The sequence below is a fragment of the Ipomoea nil genome, unplaced genomic scaffold (assembly GCF_001879475.1).
Source record: "Ipomoea nil cultivar Tokyo-kokei standard unplaced genomic scaffold, Asagao_1.1 scaffold0179, whole genome shotgun sequence".
NCBI lineage: Eukaryota > Viridiplantae > Streptophyta > Magnoliopsida > Solanales > Convolvulaceae > Ipomoea > Ipomoea nil.
This window is the reverse complement of record NW_017616607.1, coordinates 1142965-1166737: the sequence shown is the minus strand read 5'-3', so window position 1 is coordinate 1166737 and position 23773 is coordinate 1142965. Positions and strand designations below refer to the sequence as shown.

Below are 23773 nucleotides of genomic sequence, written 5' to 3'. Positions count from 1 at the left end.
CTGCTTCAATCACACGAGGCCCACAAAGAAGAGCAGGCGGCCTTTGCCAAGGAGAGGGAGGTTCTTCTGGCCGAGCTCCTCAGGGTGACCCGTCTGTGGGAAGAGGAGCAGAAGAAAGTGGCGACCGCTGTTGCTAGCTACAAGGGGTCGGCTGCATTTGAAGCGGACGTGACGGCGGCGATGGAAGGCCGACTGGAGGAGCTGGCAAAGAAATAGCTGGCCACCCCCGAGGGAGACGACTACCTACTCGATTAAGGTGAGCGCGACTTCCGCCTCGGCTACTGGCCGGGAAGCGCAACGTGAGGTATATGCCGACTTGCTAGCCCGCGATCCCTCATTTACTCCCGAAGGTTGGGATCTGAAGCCAATTGTGGCACCGCTTCCAGCACCAGAGGATGCTGTCGTTTTCTCCTCAAGCTCCACCAAGTTTGCCGACTGCGACTGATACGGCTTTGCCAGCCGACGTTCTTCTAGGTCCGATGGTTTCTCCGGTCGGGGACGCGCTTCCTCAGCCAGAAGAGTCTTTGTTGTAACACCCCAGATTTTCAAGATATTTAAAACTTATGTAACAAGGATAACATCTCATTAAATCCCAAAGTATAACATAAGCGTACAGGGTGCTATGCCACACCTGGGCTAGAGAACCCAGGTGCACAGGCTATCTAATTAATATCCTCTGAAATATAAATGCATAACATGGCACGCAGGCCGAAAGGGAAACTACTCTACTTCTACGTTCCAGTCTAGCGCGCTCCAGTGCTCTAATCCTCTGTGCCTGAAAGCCAAATATATCTGTTCAGCGAGAAATGCTGGTAACCCACTCCAACGCGTTGAAATACAATACATATAGATATATATATATATATATATATATATATATATATATATATGTATATATATATAGATATACGATAACCATTTTGAACATGAAGATATATCCTACGAACTCCAGCTTTTGAAACCGGGAATGACTCGACAGATAAGGCTAGACACAAACAACAGTTATAACAAGCGTATACAATCCACAACAGGCAAGACAGATAAAGCTGAGCACAATTAATAGTCATAACCCAACATAAACAATCCCCAGCATAAATCCCATAGTCACATCCCCCAAGATACTCATAATCACAACTCATCCATATCTCATCACATAGCACACTTTGTTGGCGCCACAGGACCAATCGCATGCCCATACATGAGGGTCAGCGCATATAGCTCTGACACGGCCCCGCAGCACCTAGCCCCGTATCGCAACACGGAGGGGTCGATCGCAACCGACCGATGAACCGCAGCACATCATAGTTTGATCGCAACCAAACAGTGGACCGGAGCCCAAGAGTATGTCATCTGACCGCAGCCAGGAAAGTGTGAACCGCAGCTCATGTAGAAACGTTTGATCGCAACCGAACGGTGGACCGCAGCCCGGGAGTGTAAATCTGACCGCAGCCAGCTTCTGAACCGCAGCTCAGGAATAACCAATCCGATCGCAACCGAATTGGGGTATCATGCACACATAACACATAGCAAGCACATGCAACCCACATTAACACATTGGGAAGGGGGAGAAAGCGTATAACGAAACCAATGCGTGATCCATCACATACTAAGAATGGTCCTAAGAGGTTCATACTTCTTCCACCTAGGTCAACGGGATACCAATTCAACTAACATGCAATGTATAAGACTCATTAACCTACGAACGGTACCCGAAACGTCAAACTTGACACGGCACGATGAACGGAGTCCGTTGGGACACCACGGGGATCGGGGAAACATCAAACGGGGAAGCCGGGGTCCCGAATGGGGGAGATTTCCAGCGGGTAGCCGGTGGGTGGGGGGGCCACCCGCCTGTAAACACTATTCCGGGCAGCGGGTAGCTGCCCGCCCGCCGGCTGCCCGCTGCCGGAGATGCCCCTTCCGGCTGCGGGTAAGTGGCGGGTCCCCTACCCCCCACTGACTCTTTATACACAAAATGCCCCGGGAACCATTGTGGAACCCGAAACCATGCTTAGACACTTTACAACGCAATTAACGATCAACACGTAGACAATTAACGGATCCAATACGAGAAACGTACGGCACATAACCTATCATGCTTTTCTAAACATAATTGACACCCAAACATGCGATTTCCCCACCCGATACAACAAGAATAATATTATACGATACAACCTAGGGTTCTAATCACTTTTATACCAACAAGAATACGATTCGTCTTCTAATTACAAGATTCGGTACAAATAACACATAAGCATCAAGAACGCCATACAATTATCAAGAACAACATATAATCATCAAGAACTCCACGTAATCGTTAAGAACACCATAATTATCAAGAATCTCCCGATATCAAGATCACCCATGGAATTATCTCATCAATCATCAATAATAACATCACAAATCATCAATACACAATAATATGGGGAAATCCTACGGGGGAAATCATAGCTATGAAAATAGGTTTTGTTGAGACATGGGTTACCTCTTAGCTTTATTTAATTCCTTGGCTATGAAGGGTCTTTCTTTAAGCTTTCTTGCTTTCTTGATTTCGTCTAAGGGGATTCTTGGAGCTCTTTTGGGGTGGTGGGGCATTATTCTTGTGGGAGTTCTAGGTGCCTTCTAGGTTCCCTATTTATATATCTAGGGGTCTTATTTAGGGTCTAATCCTTTTAGGACTAGGGGTTGGGTTTAGGGATGAGGTCCCATGGATTATGGTGGGCCTTTTTCCCTAATTAATTATTATAATTTATTCTTTCTCTTGGGCTATGGGTTAATTAATTAATTGGTTTTAGGGGCCGTTACACGGGGTGTTACACTCTCCCCCCCCCCCCCACTTACGAGGGGCTTCGTCCCCGAAGCCCGATGCGTTAATCCATTCTTTCACCCCCTAGGCGTTCCGCATCTTGGCCTCCCGGTTAGGAATGTGGCCCCACGTTTTGTCTTAGTTGGGGTAGACTGGATTTCTGGTGGTGTTGTGATAGAAAGGTTATGGGTCTACCTCGGTCTCCTGCTCCTGAGCTGGACGTCCCGCGAGTGCCCAAGGTGGCCTCGATTGCTGCCACCCTCTGATCTAGTGCGCGTGTCGTATGGATCATGGATGAGAACCCTTCCTCCATGATTTGGTTTTGCCGGTTGAGCTGTGCGAGTATGCGTTCATTGATTGAGCCCTCGTTTTGCTCCCTTGGGTTCCCTCCTGATCGTGGTTGCACCGACGGGTTGGGTTTGTCATCCTCCTCCTGGTCCTCATTTCCCTCCAGGATTCCGCAATCTTGCATTGCTCGTTTGAGCTTCTTGTTGGAAATGTCTAATTGGTCGACCAATTCTCTTTGTTCATCCTCGGGTTTTTGGCAAATTTCTTCGAGGGTGAGGTAATGTCCTCCCTCGGTGTAGTAGATATCATTGCGGCGTAGGTTCTGGGCGTTAAAGACCATGCCATTTGCGGTCTTGACCTCGGTGTGGCTTAGGTCCACCCCCTTTTTTCTCCATGATCCAACTTAGGATCATCTCGTAGGGTAGGCTAAGCCGGTTGCTTGATTTGCAAAACTCCATGTGTTTTAGCATGAGGGCCGGCAGGTTGAACTTGATTTTGTGTTTCAAGAAGTAAGCAAAGGTGCACTCCAAGCTCCCCACATCCTTGCTCTTGTTATTGGTGGGCAAGAGGCTATCGGTTACAATCATAACCAATATCTTTTGCTCCGCCGATAGCCACTTTCGGTTTGGTCGAGTGGCCGAAGTGAACCCGTCCTCCTTTCCGAGTAGGTACCCGAGGTAGTCCTTGTACCCCGTGGTTTGGGTATCAATCCAGCCCTTCCGGTCGTAGTTGGACACACCCGTGGTGGTCAATTTCAAGAGCTTGACCAAACGGCCTTCGGAAAGCATAATTTCCTTGCCACGGACCTTGGTGGTGATTTCTACTTTGTCACCCCGTTTGGTGGCCACAAGGTGTTGGTAGAATTCTTTCACCAAGTCGGGGTATGTATCCCCTTTGATGGCGAGGTAAGTATCTAAGAGCCCTTGATGTTTGAGCATATCAACCAATTCCGGAGAGAATTGGTCGGGTTCAAGTGTTTTACCTCCGATTACGGTGTAATCGGCATTGCTCCACTCCGGGGTGCGGATTCCGAGGGGTTTCTTCGGCATCGCGATAGGTGGCGCTTTTCCGGCGAGTTTTCAGGCGGGTCTCTGGCGGAATTCTCCGGCGGTGATTTGAGCTGCTGCGAGGTGGCGACGGTGGGGCGGAGCTCGACGGCAGCTCGGCGAGGCGGTGGAGGTCTTCGGTGGCGTAGAGCGTCGATGGCAGTGGGCGGAGTTCGGGTGGATGGTGGGCGGCGTCTTTGGTGTTGCGGGTGATCTCCGGCGGAGCAGTTTGGACGGCGGTGCGGCGGCGCGAGGTCGTCGGGGAGTGGCCGGGTGGCGACGGCGTCCGGTTGGTGGTGACGTGAGTGGTCGGCGGTTTTCCGGGTAGGGGGTGGTGGTGCGCGTGAGATGGGGAAAAAGGGAAGGAATGGGGAAGGAGAGGAGGAGGAAGAAGAAGAAGGAGAAGGGTTTTTTTGATTTGGGGGTTTTGTGGATTTTAGGGATTTGGAGGGGTTTAACAAGGGGGTGTTCCCTTGTGGTTTTAAGAAACACTCATGGGTTAGTGGTTAGGGATTTAACTTATAGAGGAGAGGTCCAAGGTTCCATTCGTAATGGTAACATTAAATATTTATTGATGGTGTGGTCCTTGTCTTTTTCCTTATTTTGTCCTTTAGTGGGGGAAGGGTTGGGTTGGTGATATAGTTTGTGGTTTCGTCTTTATAAGTAGGATCGAATTTTAATCGAATCTTTTATTTATAAAATTCCGAAGTAATCGCTAAATAAGTAATTTTTTTACTATGAAGGTGATTACAAGGAATTGCCGGTTTATCCTAGACAGAATTCGTCTTCTTGATTTTCTCTTGCGGGGTTTGTGTGATCCTCGTCTTCTGGGGTTAGGTTCCCCTCCTTGAGGTTGCTCTCGTTCCCGAAGTCAGCTTACCACTAGTGCTTTTCGGGCTTCGAAGTTGAGGCCCGAGACGAATCTTTCTATCTTGGTTACTTCGGTGGGGACTAGCTCCGGTGCGAAGCGCGCCAGTTCGAGGAATCGCTTGTGGTATTCCATGACGGTGGCTGTCCCTTGTTTCAAATGGAGGAACTCTTCGTACATGGATGCTTTCACGTGTGTTGGGTAGAATCGTTCTCGTAGTCGTGTTTTGAGGTTCTCCTAGTTGAACCCCGGTTCTTGTTGGTAAGCGGGACCCTCGTGGATCCACCAACGATTGGCCTCGTGTCCGAAGTAGAACGAGGCTATCTCTACGCGACGTTCTTCTGGGCATTCCACTAACCCGAGTATCTTGTCGAGGGCCCGGATCCATTCCTCCAGGATCACGGAGTCTTCTTCTCCTGAAAACGTGGGCGGTCGATGGTTTGAAACTTGTCGGGCGACGTCTGAGTTTGTGTTTGATGGAGGAGGCGGGGGCCTGTTGTTGCGAAGAGCTACGTCGCTTAGTGCCTGGGCGACTTGCGTTAGTTATTGCAGTGTTTGGGTCAGGGGGTCATGTGTGGTGGGTTCCGGAGTCCTCGATTGTCTTCTGTTGGGTGCCATGCTGTCGTTTTTCTGAGTCAATGTTTTATAAGAACATTAAATTAGAGCTTGGCGTCTTTCTTTGACGTGATAAACGGAGGAAGGTTTTCTTTAGACAAGGAAGGAATGAAGTGAGGGGGTTTATGTGTGGGTTTCACAATCTCACCGCGCGTCCTAAAATTCCCGCGTCCTATGTTCCTAAATACCTAGAGTTCAAGCCTAATGTCCTAAAGTCCGGTTTTAAGAGTCTTATCCTAGGGTCAAACTTAGGCTCTGATACCAACTGTAACACCCCATATTTTCAAGATATTTAAAACTTATGTAACAAGGATAACATCTCATTAAATCCCAAAGTATAACATAAGCGTACGGGGTGCTATGCCACACCTGGGCTAGAGAACCCAGGTGCACAGGCTATCTAACTAATATCCTCCGAAATATAAATGCATAACATGGCACGCTGGCCGAAAGGGAAACTACTCTACTTCTACGTTCCAGTCTAGCGCGCTCCAGTGCTCTAATCCTCTGTGCATGAAAGCTAAATATATCTGTTCAGCGAGAAATGCTAGTAACCCACTCCAACGCGTTGAAATACAATACACACACACACACACACACACACACACACACACACACACACACACATATATATATATATATATATATATATATATATATATATATATATATATATATATATATATATATATACGAAAATCATTTTGAACATGAAGATATATCCTACGAACTCTAGCTTTTGAAACCGGGAATGACTCGAGAGATAAGGCTAGACACAAGCAACAGTTATAACAAGCGTATACAATCCACAACAGGCAAGACAGATAAAGCTGAGCACAATTAATAGTCATAACCCAACATAAACAATCCCCAGCATAAATCCCATAGTCACATCCCCTAAGATACTCTTTATCACAACTCATTCATATCTCATCACATAGCACACTTTGTTGGCGCCACAGGACCAATCGCATGCCCATACATGAGGGTCAGCGCATATAGCTCTGACATGGCCCCGCAGCACCCTGCCTCGTATCGCAACACGGAGGAGTCGATCGCAACCGACCGATGAACCGCAGCTCATCATACTTTGATCGCAACCAAACAGTGGACCGCAGCCCAAGAGTATGTCATCTGACCGCAGCTAGGAAAGTATGAACCGCAGCTCATGTATAAACATTTGATCGCAACCAAACGGTGGACCGCAGCCCGGGAGTGTAAATCTGACCGTAGCCAGCTTCTGAACCGCAGCTCAGGAATAACCAATCCGATCGCAACCGAATTGGGGTATCATGCACACATAACACATAGCAAGCACATGCAACCCACATTAACACATTGGGAAGGGGGAGAAAGCGTATAACGAAACCTATGCGTGATCCTTCACATACTAAGAATGGTCCTAAGAGGTTCATACTTCTTCCACCTAGGTCAACGGGATACCAATTCAACTAGCATGCAATGTATAAGACTCATTAACCTACGAACGGTACCCGAAACGTCAAACTAGACACGGCACGATGAACGGAGTCCGTTGGGACACCACGGGGATCGGGGAAACATCAAACGGGGAAGCCGGGGTCCCGAATGGGGGAGATTTCCAGCGGGTAGCCGGTGGGTGGGGGGACCGCCCGCCGGTAAACACTGTTCCGAGCAGCGGGTCGCCGGCGGGCAGCAGGTCGCCGGCGGGCAGCTGCCCGCCCGCCGGCTGCCCGCTGCCGGAGACGCCCCTTCCGACCGCGGGTAGGTGGCGGGTCACCTACCCCCCACTGACTCTTTATACACAAAACGCCCCGGGAACCATTGTGGAACTCGAAACCATGCTTAGACACTTTACAACGCAATTAACGATCAACACGTAGACAATTAACGGATCAAATACGAGAAACGTACGGCACATAACCTATCATGCTTTTCTAAACATAATTGACACCCAAACATGCGATTTCCCCACCCGATACACCAAGAATAATATTATACGATACAACCTAGGGTTCTAATCACTTTTTTACCAACAAGAATACGATTCGTCTTCTAATTACAAGATTCGGTACAAATAACTCATAAGCATCAAGAACGCCATAAAATTATCAAGAACAACATATAATCATCAAGAACTCCACATAATCGTTAAGAACACCATAATTATCAAGAATCTCCCGATATCAAGATCACCCATGGAATTATCCCATCAATCATCAATAATAACATCACAAATCATCAATACACAATAATATGGGGAAATCCTACGGGGGAAATCATAGCTATGAAAATAGGTTTTGTTGAGACATGGGTTACCTCTTAGCCTTAATTAATTCCTTGGCTATGAAGGGTATTTCTTTAAGCTTTCTTGCTTTCTTGATTTCTTCTAAGGGGATTCTTGGAGCTCTTTTGAGGTGGTGGGGCATTATTCTTGTGGGAGTTCTAGGTGCCTTCTAGGTTCCCTATTTATATATCTAGGGGTCTTATTTAGGATCTAATCCTTTTAGGACTAGGGGTTGGGTTTAGGGATGAGGGCCCATGGACTATGGTGTGCCTTTTTCCCTAATTAATTATTATAATTTATTCTTTCTCTTGGGCTATGGGTTAATTAATTAATTGGTTTTAGGGGCCGTAACACGGGGTGTTACATTTGTCCACTCTCCCTGCTGGACCAACGGCGGGCGAGCGGGTTAAAGGTTTTGAGGAGGTTGCGGCGACTTCCCCCGTAGCTTAAGATTTCTCTTGCTGAACCCTTTAATGAAAGCCATCTTTTTACCGTTCGTCTCTCATAAAATATCCTGTGCATTCTTCAACATCAACACGACTCTAAAGGTTTAGACTTTGGTCCTTTCTTTCTTGCCGAGTCCCTCGGTCGAGGCGACTCCTTAGGATTTTTCTCTTAGAAATGTCTAAGGGTCAGTGCCCTTGGTTCCTTTTTCTTTTCTTGCCGAGTCCCTCAATCGAGGTGACTCCTTAGGTTTTTTCTCATAGAAACGTCTAAGGGTCAATGCCCTTGGTTTCTCTCTCCTTTCTTGCCTAGTCCCTCAGTCGAGGCGACTCCTTAGGTTTTTTCTCTTAGAAACGTCTAAGGGTCAGTGCCCTTGATTTCTCTCTTTTCTTGCCGAGTCCCTCAGTCGAGATGACTCCTTAGGCATTTCCTCTTAGAAACGTCTAAGGGCCAGTGCCCTTGGTTTCTCTCTCTAATTTTGCCGAGTCTCTCAGTCGAGGCGACTCCTTAGGCTTTTCATCTTAGAAACGTCTAAGGGTCAGTGCCCTTGGTTTCTTTCTCTTTTCTTGCCGAATACTTCATTCAAGGCGACTCCTTAGGCTTTTTTCTCTTAGAAACGTTTTAAGGGTCAGTTCCCTTGGTTTCTTTGTCTTTTCTTGCCGACTCCCCAAGTCGAGGCGACTCCTTAGGCTTTTCCTCTTAGAAACGTCTAAGGGTCAGTGCCCTTGGTTTCTCTCTTTTCTTGCCGAGTCCCTTAGTCGAGGCGACCCCTTAGGCTTTTCCTCTTTGAAACGTCTAAGGGTGAGTGCCCTTGGTTTCTCTCTCTTCTTGCCGAATCCCTCAGTCGAGGCGACTCCTTAGGTTTTTCTTAAATTTTTAAACATGAGCGGCCTTCGACGCTAGGAGCGAAAAAGATGTTTATTTAGAGTCACGTTCAAGAAGTACAACTGGGGCTGACCTTTTACTGGTAATATTTCTTCAAGTGGAGTACATTCCAGGCCTGATCGACGAGCTTCCATTCCAGGGTTTCCAGCTTGTAGGTGCCGGCTTGAACCACGGCCGCTATCTTGTAAGGTCCTTCCAACTTGTGTAACACCCCAATTTTTCAATTCTAAATTTCCTTTGCAATAATACTTTTTCTCAATTAAAAGATCATTAATACTCTAGCGGAAGCATTTACTAACCAAAAAGAAACTGGGTGATACCGCCACGCTCAGGTATTTCTCTTATACTCAAACGCTAAGGCTAAGATACAACACTAAATAAATGATCCAAATTCAACTTAATACATAAACTGCAAATAACTTTACAATCATTTAATCTCAAATCTTCAATGAGTCTATTCTTAATTCCTTCTTAGCTTGAATTCATCTTGAATTCCTATCCATGTTCACATGTGAAAATTATTTGACACAAAAAGATAGAGAATAGATAAAAATTACAATAAGCTAAGTAAGTTCCATTTCACCCCGTAAAATAATAGGCTCGGATTTCATATAAATTTCAAATTAAAATACTTATATATTCTTATACTTTTGCAAACCATATATGTATAGATATGTGTATACTTTTGTACAATTAACATAGTAGAGACTTCCCTGGTATTACTTAGTAAATAATCATTTTCCAAAACATTCCACGTCATTTTTCCAAAATGTATCATATTTATCAAGGAGGAGTAGATACCAAGTGTAGAGTCTTTAAGCTCTCAACTTAACCACCAAGAGGCATCAGAAGCCAATCATGAATATAATTTAGAATTCCAATGTGAGTTCTACCGGCTCACTCCGGTTTCCATATCTAAGACAAATTTCAAATTTGTGAGTTCTTCCGACTCACTCCGATATAATAAATATATTTTTGTGAGTTCTCTCGGCTCACTCCGGTAGAATGACCAAACTCCAGTCGGTAGGTTGTGAGTTTTCCGGCTCACACCAGCACCAAATATCACCATCCTCCAAAATTAAGATATGTACGTATATACTTTCATGCCAAAAAATTTCTTTTCCAAACTTTAGTTGGTAATAATATGAACGTGGAATAATAATAAGATTTCACCACATACATAAATGGTGTAGTTTGTCAAAATAAATTTTTTGTAAATTGATCACATCTAATGATTTTTTAATATATAAATATAAAAAATTCCAAGCCAAGCATTTATATGACACACGGATTCGACACGTCGAAACTCATTCTCGATACTTTGAGAATCACCTCTCACACCGTTACCATTTATCGATAAATGTACTTGTGTCACGATAATATTATAATCACATAATATGACACATAATTGTGAAATCATATAATTTTTATTTATATAACATCATATCATAACCACATTCACACATTATAACAACATACATATACTTCGGGGTAAATATGAAATTTTAGTGAACATGAAATCTTACCAAATAATGATCCTGGCAAACTGCCCAACCTTCAATTCCCATCATTCTTTCTCTCCTTTTCTTCTTTATTTTATCTCTTTCTTTCTTTTCCCTTCGTCCGAATCATCTCGCTACCCCCTTCTTATAAAACTTTTATTTCTTATAATAATAACAATAAATAATGACTAATTGTATTACCTAATCTGCTACTTAATTATAATAACAATTGCTAATCACCCCTAATCTGCCATCTAATCAGTCCAATAACTGCTAATCACTCCTAATCCATCGCTAATGACCTATTTAATTATTCAATTCTTAAACTCCGCTGAAATAAAAACAAAATGACCATTTTGTAAATTAAGTAGCTTTGAAAATAAATTCTTGTTGTTACTTAAATTTGAACCCATGACCTCTCACAAGAAACTCAAAGCTCAATACATCAAGCCAAATTACATCTTTGTGGTTTATTTTGAAACAAATATATATATATATATATATATATATATATATATATATATACACGTTTTTCCTAAAATTATATTGTTGCTTAAAAATACCGGGTGTCACAACTTGACTGCGAACTTTCCTCCCTCGGTGGGCCGGCAGGCCTGTTGATCACGTAGAACAAGGTCACCTACTTGGAATGCCCGAGGTCAGATGCGTTTATCACGATACTGTTTGACGGCCTGTTGATAGTCCACAATACGAGCGTGCGCCGTCTCCCTTCGTTCTTCTATGAAGCTTTTCTCAATCCTTAAGCTCTCCTCATTTCCTTCGTATGTGTAGTAGCTAATTATGTAGGTGGGCTCGACGACCTCTACAGGCACTTTTGCTTCAAAACCATAAGCCAGCGAGAACGGTCTCTCGCCAGTGGCTTGCCTTTGGGTGGTTCGATAAGCCCACAATACCCGATCTAATTCGTCTCCCCAATTTCCTCCTACGTCCTCCAGTTTCTTGCGAATGCCGTCCACAATGGTGCGATTCACGTTCTCGACCTGTCCATTGGCCTGAGGATAGGCGACCAACACCTTGATGTGTCGAATGCTATGCCGCTGACAAAACTCCGTGAAGGGCCGGCAATCGAACTGTCGCCCGTTGTCACTGACCAAATGTTCGGGCAAACCAAAGCGGCAGATAACCTTTTTCAATAGAAAACGTGGACACTGATACTCGGTGATGGTGACCAATGGCTCAGCTTCCACCCATTTGGTGAAGTAGTCGATGGCCACCACGCAAAACTTAAAGCGTCCGGGTGCGAGCGGTAAAGGGCCTAATAGGTCGATTCCCTATTTAGCGAATGGAATGGCAGTAATGACTGGGTAAAGAAGGTGGCAGGCGGAGTATCCTTCCGAACAAAAGCTTGGCACACGATACACTTAGCTATCCAGCTGATGTAGTCTCTCATCATGGTGGGCCAGTAATAACCTTGGATGACCAACTTCCGAGCGAGAGTGTGGGTACCTTGGTGAGCGGCGCATATTCCCCGGTGGGCCTCATCCATTAGCCTATCTGCTTTGGGCTTTAGCAGACATTTGAGGAGGGGTCCACCGAACGATCTCTTGTATAATCGTCCATCGACGATTTCGAAAGAAGAGGCTTTCCTGCGGACTCGAGTAGCGACCGCCGGGTCGTCAGGCAGCTTTCCGTTTTCCTTGTATTGTAGAATATATTCGATCCAGAACATCTCGGGGTTATCAGTACGATGCCAATTCAGCACTATTACCTGCAGGATTTCCTTTCCCGGTTTCTCAATGCTTGGTCAATGCAGCTATTCCTTTTGACAGATCCTCAAGAGGTGATTCGGTACTCCTTCCAAGGCTATCTTTGACAAGATGTTGGCTTCTTTGTTTTCAGTTCGCGGGATGTGCCCGATCTCATACGCCGCGAATCCTTACAGCAATTCCTCGGTTTTCTCATTTTACTGTATCAGTCGTGCGCTCTTAGCTTCACAGGTTCCTGAAACTTGCCCGACCATGAGGCGCGAATCGGTTTTGATACGTAAGCGGTCGGCTCCTAGGGCTTAGGCTAATCGAATGCCCCCTAGCACGGCTTCGTACTCCGCCTCGTTATTGGACACCTGGAACCGATAGCTCAAGGCATAGTATAGCCGAAAACACTCCGGGGTGATTAACATAACTTCACCGCCACAATGCTGGCTGCTTGCGGCTCCATCGGCGTGTAATTCCCACCACTCTCCTGTGCTTTCTTCTGAGGCTAGGGTTCTGCCGCCTTTTCCTCCTACCGTATACTCAACTATGATGTCGCCCAATGCCTGCTCCTTAATTGATGGTCGGGGTTGATATTCGATCCCATACTGGGTCAATTCCACCGCCCACATGACCAGTCGCCCGTAGGACATGGGATTACGCAGCACGCTGCCCAAGGGTTCAATTGTTAGTGTAACACCCCGTGTTACAGCCCATAAACCAATTAATTAATTACCCAGCAAGAAAGATTAAAATCTCATTAACTAGGAAAGGCCCACCATAAGCCCATGAACCCTATCCCTAAATCCAACTCCTTAGTCCTATAAGGAATAGGATTAGTGAACCCATGGCACTTAGACCATAATTAGGACTCTTAATTATATAAATAGGGACATAGAAGGCACCTAGAACTCGCACCACAAATAATCCCTCACCACACAAGAAAGTTCCAAGAACTCCCTTAGGAGAAATCAAGAAAGGAGGAATCTTAAAGAAAGACCCTTCATAGCCAAGGAAATTAATTAAGGCTAAGAGGTAACCCATGTCTCAACAAAACCTATTTTCTTCGCTATAATCTCCTGCCTTGGCCTCCCTCTATATTCTTGTGTCTTGATTGAATTCTTCTATGATAATTATGTTATGTTCTTGGTGATTGATAAGATGATTTATATGCTTTCTTGATAATCTTGATAGTCTTAATGTTGAGAAGAAGTTCTTGATTATGATGTGATGATTCTTGACGAATCTTGATATTTTCTTGATGTTAAAGATTAAACATGTTCTTGATGATTTGGGTGGGATTAGAGCCCTAGGTTGGATTGGGAATTTGTATTATGATGTTCTCGATTTGTATTTGGGAGGGAATTCGCATGTTCGGGTGTTGTTTACATTTAGGAGTCATAATAGGATAAGTCCTACATGATTCTTACTTTTGATCCGTTAATTGCTTACGTATTGTCGTTACTTGCGTTTAAAAGTTTCTAAGCATGGTTTCGGGTTCCACAAAGGTCCCCAGGATGAATATTTGAGAAAAGAGTCAGTGGGGGGTAGGTGGGGGTGGGGGAACCCACCACCTACCCGCTGCCCAGAAGGGCGCTGCCCGGCAGCGGGCAGCCAACGGGCAGCCGGCTACCCGCCGGCTACCCGCTGCCCGGAACAGCGCCCACCGGCGGGTGACCCCCACCCACCGGCTGATTAGAACCCTAGGTTGATTTAAAAATTGTGTCCTTGTTAATTTAAAAATGATTAGAACCCTAGGTTGTATCGTATGGAATTATTCTTGGTATATTGGGTGGGAATTCGCATGATTGGGTGTTGATTATGTTTAGAAAAGCATGATAGGTTACGTGCCATATGTTTTCTCGATCTTTGACCCGTTAATTGTCTACGTGTGTTATCAATTGCGTTTGAAAGTGTTTAAGCATGGTTTCAGGTTCCACAAAGGTTCCCGGGGCGTTTTTGGTGAAAAAGAGTCAGTGGGGGGTAGGGGACCCGCCACCTACCCTCGGCCTTCTTGGGCAACGCCGGCAGCGGGCAGCCGGCGGGCGGGCAGCTGCCCGGATTAGTATCGCCGGCGGGCTGCCGGCAGGTGATTCCTCACCCACCGGCTACCCGCTGGTTTGGACCCCACCGTGGGATTTTGGCTTCCCCGTTTGATGTTCCCCCGACCCCCGTGGTGTCCAACGGACTCCGTCTATCGTGCCTATGTCTAGTTTGATATTTCGGGTGCCGTTCGTAGGTTGTATGAGTCTTATATATTGCATGCTAGTTGAATTGGTATCCCGTTGACCTAGGTGAAGGAAGTATGAACCCCATAGGATTATGTGTGCATGATACCACAATTCGGTTGCGATCGGATTGGTTATTCCTGAGCTGCGGTTTAGAAGCTGGCTGCGGTCAGATTAACACTATTGGGCTGCAGTCCACCGTTTGGTTGCGATCAAACGTTTCTACATGAGCTGCGGTTCATATTTCCTGGCTGCGGTCAGATGACATACTCTTGGGCTGCGGTCCACTGTTTGGTTGCGATCAAACTATGATGAGCTGCGGTTCATCGGTCGGTTACGATCGACCCCTCCGTGTTGCGATACGGGGCAGGGTGCTGCGGGGCCGTGTCAGAGCTATATGCGCTGACCCTCATGTATGGGCATGCGATTGGTCCTGTGGCGCCAACAAAGTGTGCTATGTGATGAGATATGGAGGAGTTGTTGTTATGAGTGCCTTGGGGATGTGACTATGGGATTCATATTGGGAATCGTATATGTTGGGTTATGATTATTAATTGTGCTTATCTTGTCTGTCTTGCCTGTTGTAAGCTGTATATGCTTGGTATAACTGCTGTCTGTGCTTAGCCCTATCTGTTGAGTCGATCCCTGTTTTAAAAGCTAGAGTCTCGTAGGATATATCTTCATGCTTCAAAATGGTTTTCGTATCTCTATATGTAATGTATTTCAACGCGTTGGAGTGGGTTACCAGCATCTCTCGCTGAACATATATATTTGGCTTTCAGGCACTGATGAGTAGACACCAGAGCGCGCTAGAGATTCGAGGCATAGTGTAGATAGTTTCCCTTTCGGCCTGCGTGCCATTTACATTATTACGGATTTTAGTTAGTTAGCCTGTGCATCTGAGTTCTCCAGCTCAGGTGTGGCATAGCACCCCGTACCTTTATGTTTAACAATGCTCTATTTGGGATTTAATAAGAGAATACCTTTATTATATAAGTCTTTAAAAGTTTTAAAATTTCGGGGTGTTACAGTTGGTATCAGAGCCTAAGTTTGACCCTAGGGTAAGACTCTTAAAACCGGACTTTAGGACATTAGGCTTGAACTCTAGGTACTTAGGAACATAGGATTCAGGAATCTTAGGACGTGCGGTGAGATTGTGAAACCTACACATAACCTCCCCTCACCTTATCCCTCTCTAACTTAAAATAACTTCCCCCTACGCTTACCACACCAAGGTAAGGGTGCAGTACACTGACTCATCGATACAATAAATATTGACCTTGAAAACCAGCAGCATGGCGCCAACAAGAAGACAGTCAAGGATCCCACACTCCTCGAAGAATGAACCCGAACCTTCAACAAAGTCCTCAGGTTAGTGGAATACCCAGAGGAACGCCGCGTAGGGATAGCCTCATTCCACTTCAAGACACGAGGCTGATCTTTGATAAATCCACGAAGAACCCACTTATGGGCAACAACCAGGGGTTCAACTAGGAGTGCCTAGGGGCACGGCTATAGGGACGATTCCACCCCGCACCTGTAAGGGCAACCATGTACGAGGAAAATCCTCCACCTAAAACAAGGGATGACCACCATCATGGAATACCACAAACGATCCCTCCAGCTGGCTCGTTTCGCGCCTGAATTAGATCCTATAGAGACAACCAAGATAAAGAAGTCTGTGACAGACCACAACTACGAAACCCAGAAGGCCCTAATTGTAAGCAAACCCCGCACACCCAACGAAGCCTACACCAGTAATGCCAACTTCGACCAAACGGGGAATTTAGGAACAAACCCGAAGGAAGGAGTAACGGAAGTGGGAGACCGCCCCCTCTAGCATGAGCGAACCCTTCCGGAACTGGTTAAGAATGGGCGCAACTATCCCAGCCCGGAGACCGGGAACGCCAATTAAATGCAAGAAAGAAAAGTAGTACATAAACAACGTCTTTTCTCAATCGTTAGCACGAATTGTCAAAAAGGACTCGATATGACAAGAAGAGGCAACAGATGCATGGATAAGGGTCTTACCATGTCAACAGATGCATGAATTGTCAACAGATGTCAAAAAGGACTCGATATCATACAACTAGAGCCTCCCGGCGATAAGGGTCTTACCTGGGAACAAGGACCTTGATGGTTTTATGACACCGTAAGAAGTACATGTAACACACAAAATCGCCAAAACACCATGCGACGTCAAAGGCAGTCAATCAATGAATTCCAAGGAAGAGAAATGCATCACCAAGCACTTGGTCACCAAAGGACTGAACAAAGAACGAGCGACAAGCCGAACTCCAAGAAAAAACCAAGAAGGCTTATCATTAATCAAGCAAGGCAAAGACAAAGTTGGCTTATAACCAACCACCCGGTGAAGGTGACGAGGTTGCTAATTGGAAACCGGACCCGACCTACTGAGCAAAAAGAACATGCGAGAGTCTTGACTCATCTATAAACTCGTACATAAGGATCAATAAAAGTATACGATGGGCCACCCTATGTATTCAAGTCCCTTCTATTGTGCACATGGACATGGGGCTTGTCGGGACTTGAATCTGTGCATTCTTGGGATTTTCCCCGAAGGAATTCACTCTTCCTAGTCACCTTCCCGCGGGTCCCCAACGGGACCTTGACGGGTCCCCAACAGGAGCTTGGCAGGCGGACGACCGCCCACCTCGCGCCCACTGGTACAATGTGCTGATTTCTTAACTGCTCACGTTATTGATTCATGGCGCACTTGTGTGCCTCGATTGATAAACGCGAGTCTTGGGTAAAGAACCATGGGTCGCCCAAACATGGTGTCATCAGTAAAAGACCTTGACACGCAAGACACCATCGGAAAAGCACAACCAATTGCATTACATGTGGGGTTGAAGTTGGACTCTACGATGCAACCGACTAGGGATGATTGGCATAAAGGATTGTGCAAACCAAGGAGGCGAGTTGGGAACTCGTGCTAAGGACTCACAAAGACCTTAAAAGTCAAAATGCTAAGGATGGACCGGGACTCCTTCAAACCATGATATCGTTCAAGCAAATCAGAGGACTCCTTACAAGTTGTATGGAATCAAGAACTACGTAGTCCGCGGTGCTAGGCAAAATGTAAAAAGCACATTTGTGCCAAGATCTCAAGGGTCATTAAGGACCCACAAGGAAATGAGATGACTCGTAAAGTAACCAAGTCATTCCACAACGAGGTTAGGTAACCAACTGCGCTTCAAAAAGAAAAAGAGCATGCAAGGACACCCTCACCATTAAAAGTAACACAAAAAGGCACAACTAGTCGAACCTCGGGGAAGACATGAAGTCTTACTAAGAATTTCATTCACTAAAGAGGAGATGAAATTCAATAAGAAGGGAAAATCAACCCAAAGTTTACCGACTCCCAAGAAACATTGGGAAGAATTTGGGAAGTGCGCCCTAAGAGATTGGCTTGGTTGACCAAACTTGGTCAAGACCTTGGACGCATTAAAGAAGTAAGTGTTAAATCATCACGGGAGATTCCCTCAAGATAGGGGAGAAGGATGAAACCTTAGCCTGGGAAGCAGGGTCTAACAAGGATCTTAAAGTCAAGCAATTGCCAACACCAAGGAAGAAGGATCATCAGTTCATAATACGTCGTGATCAAAGCATCAAACCAGAATAGTCACTTGAAGATCGAGAACCCTTAACCCATCCTAGCCGAATTCCCTTCCCTCCATCGGAAAATCGGCCCCCTCCTTATTTCAAAACCCTTTCTACCCTTCAACCACACTCTTGATCCCCTATTTTAACGATTCCATACAAGGTGGCAACCTCACACCCTAAGTTGCAACCTTGAAAACTTTGATCCTAATTCCTAAATTCACTTTGTCCTCAGGTTTGAAACCCACTCTCTTAGCCCTTTAAACCTAATCGTTCCCAAAAACCCAGCACACATAAACATACAATTATACAGTTTCCCCGTAGAATGCTTTCGCTATAGGACCACCGTACTACTTTGGACTCGTTACCCCCACAATGACTTCCAAGCTTCGGGGACGAAGCTTCTCGTAAGGGGGGGAGCGTGTAACACCCCGTGTTACGGCCTTCAATCCCGGATTAATTATTTAATTAATCCCGTTAATAATAATTAAATATGATTTAATTCGATTAGGTTTCCTTTAATTAATTAATAAGGTCCACCATGAACCGTGGACCCTTGCCTAAATTAGAGCCCTAAGCCTATTAGGAATAAAGAAAGTAAACCCTTTACTATTCAGATTCTAATTAGGAATCCTAGACCTAGTTATCTATTAGGAATAAAGGAAGTAGGCCTTTTACTATTCAGACTACGATTAGGATTCCCTTTAATTAATTAATATGGTCCACTATGGACCATGGACCCTTATCCCTAAAATAAGCCCTTAGTTCTATAAGGAATAGAATTAGTAAACCCATACCATTCAGACCCTAATTAGGAGTCTTAAATATATAAATAGGGATATAGGAGGCACCTAGATCTTTCACCACCATAATCTCTCACAACACAAGAAGTTCCAAGAATCCCCTTAGGAGAAATCAAGAAAGAAGAAGGCTTAAAGAAAGACCCTTCATAGCCAAGGAATTAATTAAGGCTAAGAGGTAACCCATGTCTCAACAAAACCTATTTTCATAGCTATGATTTCCCCCGTAGGATTTCCCCATATTATACTGTATTGATGATTTGTGATATTATTATTGATGATTGATGGGATAATTCCATGGGTGATCTTGATGATAAAAGGTTCTTGATAATTATGGTGTTCTTGATGATTATATGACGTTCTTGATGATTATATGATGATCTTGATGATCGTAGGATGTTCTTGATGTTTATATGATATTCTTACCGAATCTTGATATTGAAAGATGAATTGTGTCCTTGTTGATTTAAAAATGATTAGAACCCTAGGTTGTATCGTATGGAATTATTCTTGGTATATTGGGTGGGAATTCGCATGATTGGGTGTTGATTATGTTTAGAAAAGCATGATAGGTTATGTGCCATATGTTTTCTCGATCTTTGACCCGTTAATTGTCTACGTGTGTTATCAAATGCGTTTGAAAGTGTCTAAGCATGGTTTCGGGTTCCACAAAGGTTCCCGGGGCGTTTTTGGTGAAAAAGAGTCAGTGGGGGGTAGGTGGGGGTAGGGGACCCGCCACCTACCCGCGGCCTTCTTAGGCAACGCCGGCAGGCGGGCAGCTGCCCGCCGGGCACCCGCTGCCCGGATTAGCTACCGCCGGCGGGTGATTCCTCACCCACCGGCTACCCGCTGGTTTGGACCCCACCGTGGGATTTTGGCTTCCCCGTTTGATGTTCCCCTGACCCCCGTGGTGTCCCAACGGGCTCCGTCTATCGTGCCTATGTCTAGTTTGATATTTCGGGTGCCGTTCGTAGGTTGTATGAGTCTTATATATTACATGCTAGTTGAATTGGTATCCCGTTGACCTAGGTGAAAGAAGTATGAACCCCTTAGGATTATTCTTAGTATGTGAAGGATCACGCATAGGTTTTGATTATACGTTTTCTCCCCCTTCCCAATGTGTTAATGTGGGTTGCATGTGCTTGCTATGTGTTATGTGTGCATGATACCCCAATTCGGTTGCGATCGGATTGGTTATTCCTGAGCTGTGGTTCAGAAGCTGGCTGCGGTCAGATTTACACTCTTGGGCTGCAGTCCACCGTTTGGTTGCGATCAAACGTTTCTACATGAGCTGCGGTTCATATTTCCTGGCTGCGGTCAGATGACATACTCTTGGGCTGCGGTCCACTGTTTGGTTGCGATCAAACTATGATGAGGTGCGGTTCATCGGTCGGTTGCGATCGACCCCTCCGTGTTGCGATACGGGGCAGGGTGCTGCGGGACCGTGTAAGAGCTATATGCGCTGACCCTCATGTATGGGCATGCGATTGGTCCTGTGGTGCCAACAAAGTGTGCTATGTGATGAGACATGGAGGAGTTGTTGTTATGAGTGCCTTGGGGTTGTGACTTTGGGATTCATATTGGGAATCGTATATGTTAGGTTATGATTATTAATTGTGCTGATCTTGTCTATCTTGCCTGTTGTAAACTGTATATGCTTGGTATAACTGCTGTCTGTGCTTAGCCCTATCTGTTGAGTCGATCCCTGTTTTAAAAGCTAGAGTCTCGTAGGATATATCTTCATGCTTCAAAATGGTTTTCGTATATCTATATATATCTCTATATGTAATGTATTTCTACGCGTTGGAGTGGGTTACCAGCATCTCTCGCTGAACAGATATATTTGGCTTTCAGGCACTGATGAGTAGACACCGGAGCGCACTAGAGATTCGAGGCATAGTGTAGATAGTTTCCCTTTTGGCCTGCGTGCCATTTACATTATTACGGATTTTAATTAGTTAGCCTGTGCATCTGAGTTCTCCAGCTCAGTTGTGGCATAGCACCCCGTACCTTTATGTTTAACATTGCTCTGTTTGGGATTTAATAAGAGAATACCTTTATTATATAAGTCTTTAAAAGTTTTAAAATTTCGGGGTGTTACGAGTAGATAGTTCCCTTTCGGCCTGCCTGCCATGTTATGCATTTACTTTGTTAAGAATATTAGTTAGTTGGCATGTGCACCTGAGTTCTCTAGCTCAGGTGTGGCATAGCACCCCGTACTCTTTATGTTACGTTTTGAATTAATGAGATTTCTCCTTTATTTTATAAGTTTTAAATGTCCTGAAAATCTGGGGTGTTACAGTTGGTATCAGAGCCTAAGTTGACCCTAGGATAAGACTCTTAAAATCGTACTTTAAGACATTAAGCTTGAACTCTAGATATTTAAGAACATAGGATCCAAGAATCTTAGGACGCGCGGTGAGATTGTGAAACCTACACATAACCTCTCCTCCCTTACCTGAAGAAAACTTTCCCCCGCTTATCACGTCAAAGAAGGACACCAAGCCCCAATTTAACATTCTTATAAACGTTGACTCAGGAAGATGACAGCATGGCACCCAAAAGAAGACAATCAAGGACTCCAGAACCCGCCGCACACGACCCCCTAACCCAAACACTAAAACAACTAACACAAGTCGCCCAAGCACTAAGCGACGTGGCTCTCCGCAACAACAGGCCCCCACCACCTCCATCGAACGCAAACGCAGACTTCGCCCGACAAGTCTCTAACCATTGACCACCCACGTTCTCAGGAGAAGAGGATCCCGTAATCCTGGAGGAATGGATCCGAACCCTCGACAAAATTCTCGGGTTAGTAGAATGCCCAGAAGAACGCCGTGTGGAGATAGCCTTGTTCTACTTCGGACACGAGGTCGATCTTTGGTGGATCCACGAGGGTCCCACTTACCAACAAGAACCGGGGTTCAACTGGGAACAACTCAAAACGCGACTACGAGAGCGATTCTATCCAACACACGTAAGAGCATCCATGTACGAAGAGTTTCGCCACCTGAAACAAGGGACAGCTACCGTTATGGAATACCACAAACGATTCCTTGAACTAGTACGCTTCGCACCAGAACTTGTCCCCACCGAGGTAACCAAAATAGAGAGATTCGTATCGGGCCTCAACTTTGAAGCCCGAAAAGCACTAGTGGTAAGCAGACCTCGGACTCTCAACGAGGCTTACTCTAGTGTCGCTAATCTCTACCGAATCCAACTACTCCAACGCGGGGTTCAGGAACAAATACGAAAGAGGAACCCCGGAGGAGGGGCAACACCAGTAAAGAGAACAAGAAACGATGCCAACACAAGACTAAGTAACCTGACCAACCAAAGGCCACCTCTGGGGAACAACGACGCTAGCGCCAGAAGCTTTCCTTGCCCGAAATGCAACAAGAACCATAGAGGCAAGGATTGCATGGGCAATCCCTTGCGATGCTTCAACTGTGGAGAGGAAGGACACAAGGCCTTCCTTTGCACCCAACCCGAAAGACCACGCACTACCACCATGGGACAACATGGGGGCACCGCTCATCGAGGAAACTACGACGCTCCCGGAAAAATATTCGTCATGAGCCGCACTCAAGCCGACCTCGGGAACGAGAGCAATCTTGAGGAAGGAAACCTAACCCCAGAAGACGAGGACCACGCAAACCCCGTGGGAGAAAACCAAGAAGACGAATTCTGTCTAGGTTAGGTTAGCAATTTCTTGTAATCACCTTCGTGGTAGAACTACTTATTTAGCTCAATTACTTCGGAGATATTATAAATAAATGATCGGTTCGGGTCCTAGAACTATACAAACTAGCCAAGTCTCACCACTAGAAGACAAAAGAAGGAAAAAAACAAGGGCCCCATCATTAAAAGGCCTAGTGTTACTAATGAGAATTGAGCTCTTAACCTTCCACTTAAGTGACCGAGACTCTAACCACTAGCCCATAAGTGTTTCTTGAAACCTCAAGGGAACACTCCCTTGTTAAAGCCCCTACAAATCCCTAAAACCCACAAAATCCCCAAATCAAAAACCCTTCTTTTTCTTCCCTTTCTCCTTCTTCTTCCCCACTCCCTCCCCTACTCTCTCTCACGCTCCTCGCCGCACCCCACCGAAGAAACCCCCCAGCCACTCGACGCCGCCACCAGCCTAACGCCGTCGCCTGCCAACCACTTCCCGCCAGTCCCACGCCGCTACACCAGCAGCGCCCCGCCACCTTCGCCGGGCGGTCGCCCAGCCACCGCCCGCTGCCACGCACCGCCCAACCCCACTCAAAACCCATCACCGCCCCTCGCCGAGCCACCACCTCCCCTCGCCAAGCCACCGTCGGAGCGCAGTTCACCGCTGCTCACCTTGGCCGCAAGGAAAAACGCGCCGCCGGAAAATACGCCAGAGCCCCGCCGGAAAAGCCGCCGGAGAAGTCACACCACCGGAGCACTCGCCGGAAAACGCCACTTGAAAGAAAAAGGAAATGCCGAAAAAGCCCCTCGGAACCCGCACCCCGGAATGGAGTAACGCCGATTACACCGTAATCGGAGGTAAAGCCCTTGAACCCGACCAATTTTCTCCGGAATTGGTTGATATGCTTAAACACCAAGGTCTCCTGGATACGTATCTCACCATCAAGGGGGATACGTACCCCGAATTGGTGAAGGAATTCTATCAACATCTTGTAGCCACCAAACGGGGTGACA

General features: G+C 45.9%; 1 long non-coding RNA gene across 1 annotated transcript; it reads right to left on the bottom strand.

Annotated features, from left to right (window-relative positions):
- Window positions 1-9507: 9507 nt before the first annotated feature.
- Window positions 9508-23106, bottom strand: LOC109179619. The gene is made up of 3 exons (XR_002053948.1): window positions 23094-23106; window positions 10169-10171; window positions 9508-9591 (listed from the first exon to the last, which is right to left on the bottom strand). It is a non-coding gene; the product is annotated as an uncharacterized LOC109179619 (long non-coding RNA).
- Between the last annotated feature and the right edge of the window lie 667 nt (window positions 23107-23773).